Genomic DNA, 9,805 nt, shown 5'->3' with positions numbered 1-9,805 from the left:
TTAAGTTTGATGAAGCAGTGAACAGTCATAAAGAGGTATGACTGGGAAACAAGGGTATGATCTAATGATAAGAAACTGTTGGGCCCAGTAATGAATGTAACTGTGCTGTCTACCTGGAATGTAAGAATAAATTCAATTAAAAAAAAAAGAAACTCTTGGGAACTAAGTAAAGCCTGTTTATTTAGAGTATTATCTGTGTCTTTCTGTCTTCAGAGGCAAAGTATTCTTTTTACCCAGGAGTAGGGAGAGCATCTCTTGAATACGAGTCATCTCTTGGCAAGATGGATGAAGGAAAGCCAAGAGTGACCAGCTTCTACTATCTTCTCAGGTACCAATGTGCCATATTTTGGAATAGCATGTTCTGAACCCCATCACTAAACATAATCACTCCTTTATGAAAATAGTTTAACCAAAAAGAATAAACAATAATAACATCAAGAATAATTCAAGAAAAAGAGTGCTACAATTGAAAAAATTAAATAATGCTTCCAATTTTTGTATCCAGACAAAATGATAGGTTTAAGTAAGACTATGCTCTGATGGACAGAAGCCTGACTGAGAAATTCAAATGCCCCAGGGAGAGACTGTTTATTCTCTCTTTACCACAAAATGAATAGTTCTGCTTAATAGTATGAATCATCTTTGATTGGCTAGTACTTGAAACATTGATTTTTTTAACACTTTAATGTACTTGATGACTGGATTAATAGTTTATATTAGTATTTTTTAAAGGCTTATAAAGTAGATTGAGAATAAAAACACCTGGTTTAAATTCCCAGCCTCCCAATGATTGCAAAATATCCTGCTGGTGCATGATGTCAGTCACTCAACAAGTATGCATATCTTGCTGCTATAGTTTAGAACTTAAGTCCCTCAACTGTAATGTGCTGAAGTCTTGATCCTCAGGTGGCACTATTTGGAGAGGCAGGACCTCTAAGAGGTGGGGCTTAATGGGAGATCTTTAGGCCATTGGAGACAAGCCTACAAGGAGGATAGGGGGACTTGAAGACCCTTTCTATTCTTTTTTTCTCCCTGGCTCATGAGGCAAACAGTTTTGCTCCACCACACAAGTTGGCTGTGATGTGCTGCCTTGCCACAGGCCCCCCAAAAAAAGACTAACCTGTCATGCAACAGAATCTCCAAAACGCTAAGCCAAAATAATACTTTTCTCTTTATAAGTTTATTACCCTGGGTATTTTGTTATTGTGATGGAAAGATGACTAATGCACATGCCATTAAGGAAAAATCTGGTACTAATGAGATACTTATTTTGTAAATGTAAAGTTGTACAATTATTTCTCAGGAACATATTAAATATTAGCTATCATGACTGAATATGAGTTGTGACAATATTATGAAATATTGTATGACACATAAAGTAAAATTTAAGAGCAGGTGAAATGGTTGTTCAGTTGATTGGATGTGTCATCTCCTTCCCTGTAAAAGGCTGACATTTGCTGAAATGGTAACAGCCTTAGGAGCAACAGAGAAAGATAATCCCTACTGGTTAGGTACCATTTGGGAAAAACCAGCTATAGCACTGATTTAAACTTAATGTTGCAAATTGAGCTGAATGGTAAAATGTAATGTGATTTCAGACTATAAATGGCACACATTAGCAGACTCCAAACCCTGAGCTTGTAAAGAATATATGAGCCCATGAAATAAGTACTGCAAGACTTTCTAGACTGATAAAACTTTCTAGACTTCTCCAGCACTAAATGTATGAAACAAGTAGTGATTTAACAAAAATAAGAGAAAAAAGACAGAGAGAAAAAAAGAAAATTAAAAGAATAGACTCACCACTTGGTGCCAAATTTGGTGACATATTTTTCCTTGAGAATAAAAACAATCTTAAGATTATAAACATGAGTAATATGTATAAACATAAATTCTGATAGCTGTCAAAATGATAATGCAGCTCCTATTTTTAAAAGATATTTTCATTGGATGCACTCAGTTACTTTAACCCGGCTAACAGTAAATACTTCCTGGAAGTTGCCAGAAAGAGAATGAATATGCACATTTAAAACAGTGAGTAAAAGAATCTGACCATACCCATGAGCATGAGGAGGAGCATGTGGGCCATGGCTTCTGGGTGTTATTTTTTCAGCCCAGACCTGTGATGTGTAGGGTACGCTCTTGGAGCTGGTTTCCCAACAGAAAGGTAAGATTTATGATGAATGTCTTCAATCTCAAAAGTCTTCCTGATGGCCAGTAGTGACGTCCTTTTCTGAGCTAGCTGGTGGTGGGGATTAGAGAACCAATCGGCTGTCTGTGGTAGATTGATAAGACAAGCCCAGGCAAGGATCTGACCTTTGAAGTTTCCCAAAGGAGTGAAAAAAATTTTTAATTCTACTGTTTTAAAATATGCAGGTAAGTTGTCCAGGTGCCCATTAGCAGGTGACCTTTATGTTGGCTACTGGCAGAGGGCTCAGCAGTCCTGCCAAGAACCCAGGCTCTGATGTGGAGGGTGTGGAATCAGACCTTACCCTGGCTACCTCCTAGCTCTGTTATAGAACCTCAGATAATTTTTCTATCTGGAAATTGGTCTGTTAGCGCATACCTGTTTGTGATTATGTAAGCAAAAGACTCATCCTTTGGCAGGCACAGGGCCAGCAAGTGGTACCTCCTGGCAGCTCCAATGTGCTGCTGCTCAGATCATGATCTGAAGCATGCAGTTCCTGGCTATTTTCTTTTCTTTTCTTTTTTTGTACCAGAAATCGAACTCAGGACCTCACACTTGTAAGGCAGGCAGGGGAACCACTGAGCTAAATTCCAGGCCCCTATTTTCTTTTTTAATGAAACTTAAAGTTATAGGATCTTTACCTAATACCCATGATATCTAGATGCCTACTTCCAACAATAATTATGATAGTTTCAAATTTAGAATCTTAATAATAAATCAAAAAGAGTGAGTCTTACTTAAGAAGCCCAGCCAGGCACTTTGAGGCCAGACAAACTTGGGTTCTAATCTTAACTTTCTGCTTACTAGCCAATGGCCTTGAGAGAGTAATTAATTTCTTTCAATCTTCTTATATGCAATGTTAGGCAAAATAGTTATTTCAGTGGTTGGTGACTAGCTTTATTGAAGGAATGTGTCTGCCATTTGCCAGCTGTCTGATCTTAGGCACTTTATTCCCAAACCTCCCTGTGCTTCAATTTGTTCCTCGGCCAGGCAGAGTCTGGAACCCTAACTGGGTTGTTATGATTACAAGGATTAGTTCATGGAGCACACTAAGATGAAAGCTGACATGTGGGGATTGATCAGTGTTAGTCACTTGTATTTCATTGTCACGTCTTCTTCAATGTTTTTATTGTTAATAGCCAGAAATTAGGTTGATAAGACAGAAGGGGAATAAATGTAGGGGTGAAAATGCTTCCTTAACATGGAGCATAATATGTCAACAGGATTAACCCACTGCAAGCAATGTGTTGCTCTCTGTCCTCTTGGATTTGGGACTGCACAGACTCTCAGTGGAAAGTAAAAAGGGGTTCAGTGGGCAGAGGACTCAGCGGGGATGGGCCACATCCTGGCCCCCAGCTTGGTTCAGCTGCCATCTTTCAGGGTCCTCCTTACCATGTACCTCACAGTTTAGGAAGTATCTGACATCTGGTCCACACACTGCTCTTCCCACATCCCATGCCCGGAGAGGCTGATATTCCTGAGAGTCCAGCCCTCATGCCACACCCCCCACCCCTCTAGGTTTCAGAAGGAGCTTGCTTTCCTCTGTGTTGCTTGGTTTTCTCTGTGATAATGCATGTTTCTCCTTATACCAGGGACTAGTTCAGAAAACGCAGTGCCATGGAAGTTGCTGGAAGTTTCCACATATTGAGAGGACAGTAGTTAATTGGCCTGCAAAACCTCACGACCTCCACAGAGGTCACCTCTGCTGCACAGCAGCTGTGACTTGGTAAATTCTGCAGCCCTGCCATGGATTCACAAAAGCAGTCAGAATTCCTCTCTACAGGACTAGATTCCGAAAAGCCTGCTCCAGAGGTACAGACAGCTTATTAAATTTGTGTCAGGCCTACTGCCTGATACCTTTTAAGCCCAGTCTGATTCCTTTCAGGCCCTGACACATGCTAATTGGCATTATTCTGTTAGCATCTGCTGAGAGGAGACAGACATCGCGCTTCCTGCCTCTCTGGTACCCGACACGACATCTTCTCATAAACACCAAATGGGAAGCCTTAAACCAGTGGGAAATTCATGCTAAATGATTATTTAGACATATTATTCATCCCATAATATGGCAAAGCTCCCCATGTGCTCTTTTGGGGCAGAGAGAATGTCACAAAGCAGAAAACATGTCACAAGGGAAGTGGCTGTGTCATACACAGGGCGCACCTATGTGGCCTGGCACCTCAGAGTCTGGAACAGTGGGCAGTCTTAAAGCTCCCCCCTGTATGTCCTTCCTTCCTTTCTTCCTTTCTTCCTTCCTTCCTTCCTTCCTTCCTTCTTCCTTCCTTTTTTCCTTCCTTCCACAAACACCTATTATTTGCTGGGCCACAATCTGTTCTCAACACTGGGAAACACTAGTGAACAAAAGAGACAAGAATCCTTGCCTCTGTGGAAGACACATGATAAGTAAGATGTATACTACATGTGAGTTACATGATGTTGAAAGGGACAAAGAAAGATGGCTGAGCTCAGGATGAATGAGGTCCAGAGGTCTCCTGAGGATGACATCTGAGCAAAGTCCTGAAAGAGGCCAAGCCGGGCAGAAATCAGGGAAGAGGAGACAGAGAAGGGCAAAGCCTCTGCAAAGACAGAGGCAGTGGATGAAAGCAGAGTGAATGCAGGCAGAGAGCTGGGGAAAGAGGCCAGGGCACTGGTAGGGGTAAGAGCTTGCAGACCTTAATAAGGGCTCTACCATGGCTATACTTTATAATCCCCAGAATGAGAACTTGAGAACTTCGAGGGCGGAGTATAGGATAGGTCTGATTTTGAGATCTCCATAGGCATCCGCAGTGCAAGGTCAAGGAGTGAGAGGGCAGTCCTAAGATTCAGCACAGAGGAGGAGCAGAAGCTGGCGTCTACCGTGGAAGCGCCATGGTAGCTGTGTCTTTAAGGGACCTGCTGGGCTCTGATGGGGCAGAAGAGAAGAGGTCACACTCTATGGGTGCTGTTTTGAAGGTAGAGCCAAATGAGTCTCCCCAGCAGATTGGGTATAGGGTGTGAGAAAGAGAGTAGTCAAGGATGACACCACATTTTGGCACCTGAGTACTCAGCAGAATGGAGCTAACCATTTGAAGGAGATGAAAAACACCATGAGAAAACCTAGAAGGCATTTCTCGATCAAATACAAACACTGGGCGTGTGATGCCCCTAGACTAAGTGCTCATACTTGGCACTGGAGCTAGAGGGTGAGTTTCTGTAGCTAAGTAGCTTTAAGGTGGTTTGAAAACTAATAGGCCATACACTGCAAGCATTTTCTAGAAGTAGAGATGAACATGTAGCAAAGAAAGACTTTCCAGAAATGCCTTTGCTTCATCTTCTCTTAATCTTTAGACCTTGTGAGAAGAGGCTTCACTGCTTAACAGAAACCCTGCCATGCCCTATGTCCAAGAGAATTTACAATGCTTCATCCTGGCAGATGACACCTGCACACCCTCCAGTGTGCAGTCTTACAAGTGAATACCCCGAGTGCCAAACACCAGGGGAGTTAGCCAGCCAGCCTGTCATTATTAGTAGAAAATCCCTACAAAACAATGCCTGAGTCTAGTCCTTTGCAAAAACCTCAGGCCCTCTAAGGGACTGCATATAATTTCATTTTCAAAACCTCTGGCAATTTCTGATAATGCTTAATGTTGACCAATTAAACAAGAAAAAAATATAATAATACATTTGTCCTTCAAATGACTATATACCATAGCTAATTAAGGTCCTTAGTACAAATCAGATAAAATAATCAATGATAGATTTTTTCCAATTGAATCCTTACATGAGTGAGATTTATTAAAACAAACAGCTCTTGACAAATTTGGCTCAGGGTCAAGCACTGTATTTCCTCTTGGTTTTGGGAAAAAGTCAAAGTTATTATAAATGCTTGTCAAGGGGAGATATTTGCTATTTTTCTCTACTGATTTGAAGTAGGTCAGATTGAGAGCTAAAGGCTTCCCTAAGGTTGTAATTAAGTATGAATATTAAAAAATGAGAACAAATAAAAAATAAACAATTTCTCTCAGCTTTCACATCAGAGATACTTCACTATGTTTGCCTGTCGGGCAGATACATTCTTTGGGGGGAAAAAAAAACAGAATTGAAAGAATAGAATTTTTTTTAACTGTACAATAACTCTACAAGCCTAGACTTTGAGCAAGATTCACTCAAGCACAAAGGCTTTGAAGAAGTATTTAATTAGGTAGAGTTAGGGCAAAAATACACAAACAATATGCAGAGTGATTATTGGAATTTAATTCTGCAAGCATTTTTCTTTCCCCTTGAAAAGGGGACACATCATTGTGTCTCCTCCCACCTGAATCATTCAGTCTTATAGAATCATCTTAATCAAGTCAATATCTGCACTAGAAATGTAAATTTAATTACAGTGAGACTTAGGTAAACATTGGCTCTAAGACATTGCTTGGCCTATAGAGTGATAACTGAATTAAGTAGGATTATTTCATCATTATTGTGTTAAGCCCACACTTACACAAGAGAAGCTAATATTTCTAAGTTGTTTTACCCTAGCAAAATACACTCTAAGCAATTACACGAGCCGATTTTGTGTGTTTCCTCCTATGGAAGGAAGGCTTCACGGAGCTATGAAATTGGAATACACTGCAGCTAGAAGAGCAGTGCAGAGAGAGAGGAATGTGAAACGAGGAAGCTTCACCCTGGACCACATCCAATGGTCTAGTGATCAGACTACCAAAGGGCCTCATTAGAAGGCAGATCTGCTGAAGCTGGTGCCCTGGTTTCCTGATAGCCACTTTAGTCGGATCCCCACAGACCTGGAGAATATTCACAGACTTCCCTTTCATTATGTCTGCTTGTCTAGCTGTGGAAACTAAACAGGCCCTCTCTAGACTTAAAGAGTCCTCCGTGAAGGCTCCACCCAAGCATTATTTCTTCTAGGATCCTTTCCTTTACCTCCCTGTCTTGAGACACTTACTTCATGACAAAATTATATTTCTGCCTCTTCTTGGAAACCTAGGGGTAGCTAGATCATTGTTGACCTCTGGGTTAAGCCCAGAGACTGGCACATATTATGAACTCAATACTGTTTGTTGAGTGAATGGATTGATAGGTGGATGGCTATAATTGAAATGCAAAGACATGTGATCACCCACTATGTGCTAGGTGGTAGAAAAAAAGATAGAGGACATATTCTCTAGAAGTTGAGGATCTGCTTCAGGGAAATAGAGAGTATAAAGAGAAGCAGAAGAATAAAAGCCAATACTTATCAAGGGCCAAAGCAGTGAGCTGCCAGGATTGTAGTAGAGTATACTTGTAAATAGAGCCAGACCATTGCAGGAAGGAAGCCCGAGGCAGGAGTAGCTCAAATTCAAAGTCAGCCAAGGCAATTTAATGGGGGGAGTGAGGAGGGCAAAGCCCTCTTAAGGGTATAAAAAGTATTATAGTTTAACGTACTATAGTATAGAAAAGATGGAATCTAGACAAAACTGAATCAAATCCTGACTCCTTTACATGTTGGGCAAATCACTTAACATATCTAAATCTCAATTCATCCATCCATATGAACATAAAAATAATGACTTTTTCTTATATGTGAGACAAAATACATAAAGTTCTTTGCATAGGGTTTATGTATGAGACATGCAATTATTGCTATTACTGCCCTTTCTCTTGACAGGGACAGGACAGATTTAAACAGCTTCATCCTATGATAGAAGTAAGGACTTCAGCAATGAGTATAAAGGACCAATGTGAAATTTTAAGGTCCTTCTTTTTCTATGTTGGATCAAAATGGTAATATATAAGCAGATTTTTAAATAGAATGATTGGTATTAATTTGAGGACTATTAACTAGGTTGCACCACTTCCCTAAGGTACTGTATTTCTGAAAATATGCATCCCAGCTGCAGAAACATTCAAGGAATCTATGGGACAATTATTTAGTATTCCTCATTTAGGTGTCTCATTAGCCCCCTTGGTTAAGGCAAGGTCTCTGCCAATTATCTTTCGTTTTCACCTCTTTTGGACCATTACAGTCACTAGCAGGCAGATCATCTCCTTCAATTACTCTTAATTGCTTTAAGTTTTTTTATTACTTTCTCTGTAACATAATGTCTTTTGTGAGAACAGCATAGATATTGTATATAATTTATGGCAGCTACAACCTCCAGAAATGTCCAATAATCTGTTCCTGGATAGTACTGGCCACTCATTACCAAAGTGATGATCCTTCCTTCTGATTCTATGACACTACAGCATTCTCTAAAAATATATTTGATACTCTGCTATCATCTTATGGAGAAGTTTAATCAAGTAAGCCACTGAGGCTACCTTATGAAATAATTTTAGAATTACCTTGAGAAATCTAATTTTAAAATTGGTTGGGAAAAATCTCCTGAGAGATCTGAATTTTTCTTACCACTTTTCTGAAAATTTTAAAAACTTCTCTGATCTCTCTTTAATAGTGCTTTTATCCTTTATATATTGCAGTCATTTTTAGTTTTAAAAATATTGAAGTGAATCATTCATTTAAATATTTTGATACACAGTTCATAATAGTAAAAGCAGATACTTATTCTGCATATTGAATAATTTCATGTGCGAAGTGGAGGCAGCTAAAAAGAGCCAACAGACTACTGGAGCCCTGGACTGTCAAATCCAAATCTTCTTTGGTGGGTTCTGTTTTGCTACTTGTGATGTATTATTTACAAAATCATGTCCACCTTTATTGTTGATCCTGACCTTCCACTCCTCTCCTCAGATTTGTTGGGACCATCAATTTATTCACATTGTTACATTTACAGAACATCTACTTCTGACTCGTGCCTTAAAAAACTGTCCTATTGGCAAAATACCTATGAGTGTTGTGAAGAGATATTTTTGAAGTGATTATCATGATAAAAACAGCCTATTAACTGAGTCACCTGGGAAAATTAATTTTTTCTCTGAGAGTGTTTTCCCACCTGTAAAAGGTAATATTTTCCTTCTTTCAAGGCTATGGTAACGAAGGAAACCAAACGAAAACTACTTCTCTCAATATACCTGGTGCTTAGTTGGTGCTGGAGTCAGTATACTGTTTGTACATTTCACAATTTACAAAGTGTCTATTCACCCATATTGTGTATATTCTGGTCCTTACTGTAAAATGGCCACCTTACCTGGAATCTGTCTACAAGCAACTATGCATTTTCTGTAGTTCTCTAAATGATTAAACAGATTATTATAAGGTTTTTAGTTCTTTTTATTTATTATCATCTAATAATACTTACAAAGACAAATTAACCGTCATCTTTTCACAAACTAAGTAAGTAACATGGGTTTGGGGGCTGGCTTTTAGGCAGGGAGAGATGAAAGAATTATGGATAGAATCTTAGCGCTCTTTAAAAATATTCTAATGTACTGAAAAAACAAGTTTGGATCTTTGTAGATGAGATCCGCACTATGATCTAATCAAATGTGAAGACTTCAAAGCTCACTGTTGCAAACCTGATCTGGTGTAGCTTCTTGCAAACTAAAAATAGCCATAAAAAATGAAACAATAGGGATTTAGTCATCTCAAAGTAATTTCAGATTTTGTAACTTAGAAAAATATAAACCATAAATTACACCAACAATTTACTTTAGGTTTAGTATCAGTGAACAAGACTTTTGTGTTTTTTT

Source organism: Fukomys damarensis, unplaced genomic scaffold, assembly GCF_012274545.1.
Source record: "Fukomys damarensis isolate Sample0158 unplaced genomic scaffold, DMR_v1.0_HiC HiC_scaffold_15, whole genome shotgun sequence".
In the NCBI taxonomy this organism is placed as follows: domain Eukaryota; kingdom Metazoa; phylum Chordata; class Mammalia; order Rodentia; family Bathyergidae; genus Fukomys; species Fukomys damarensis.
This window is presented reverse-complemented; position numbering follows the sequence as displayed.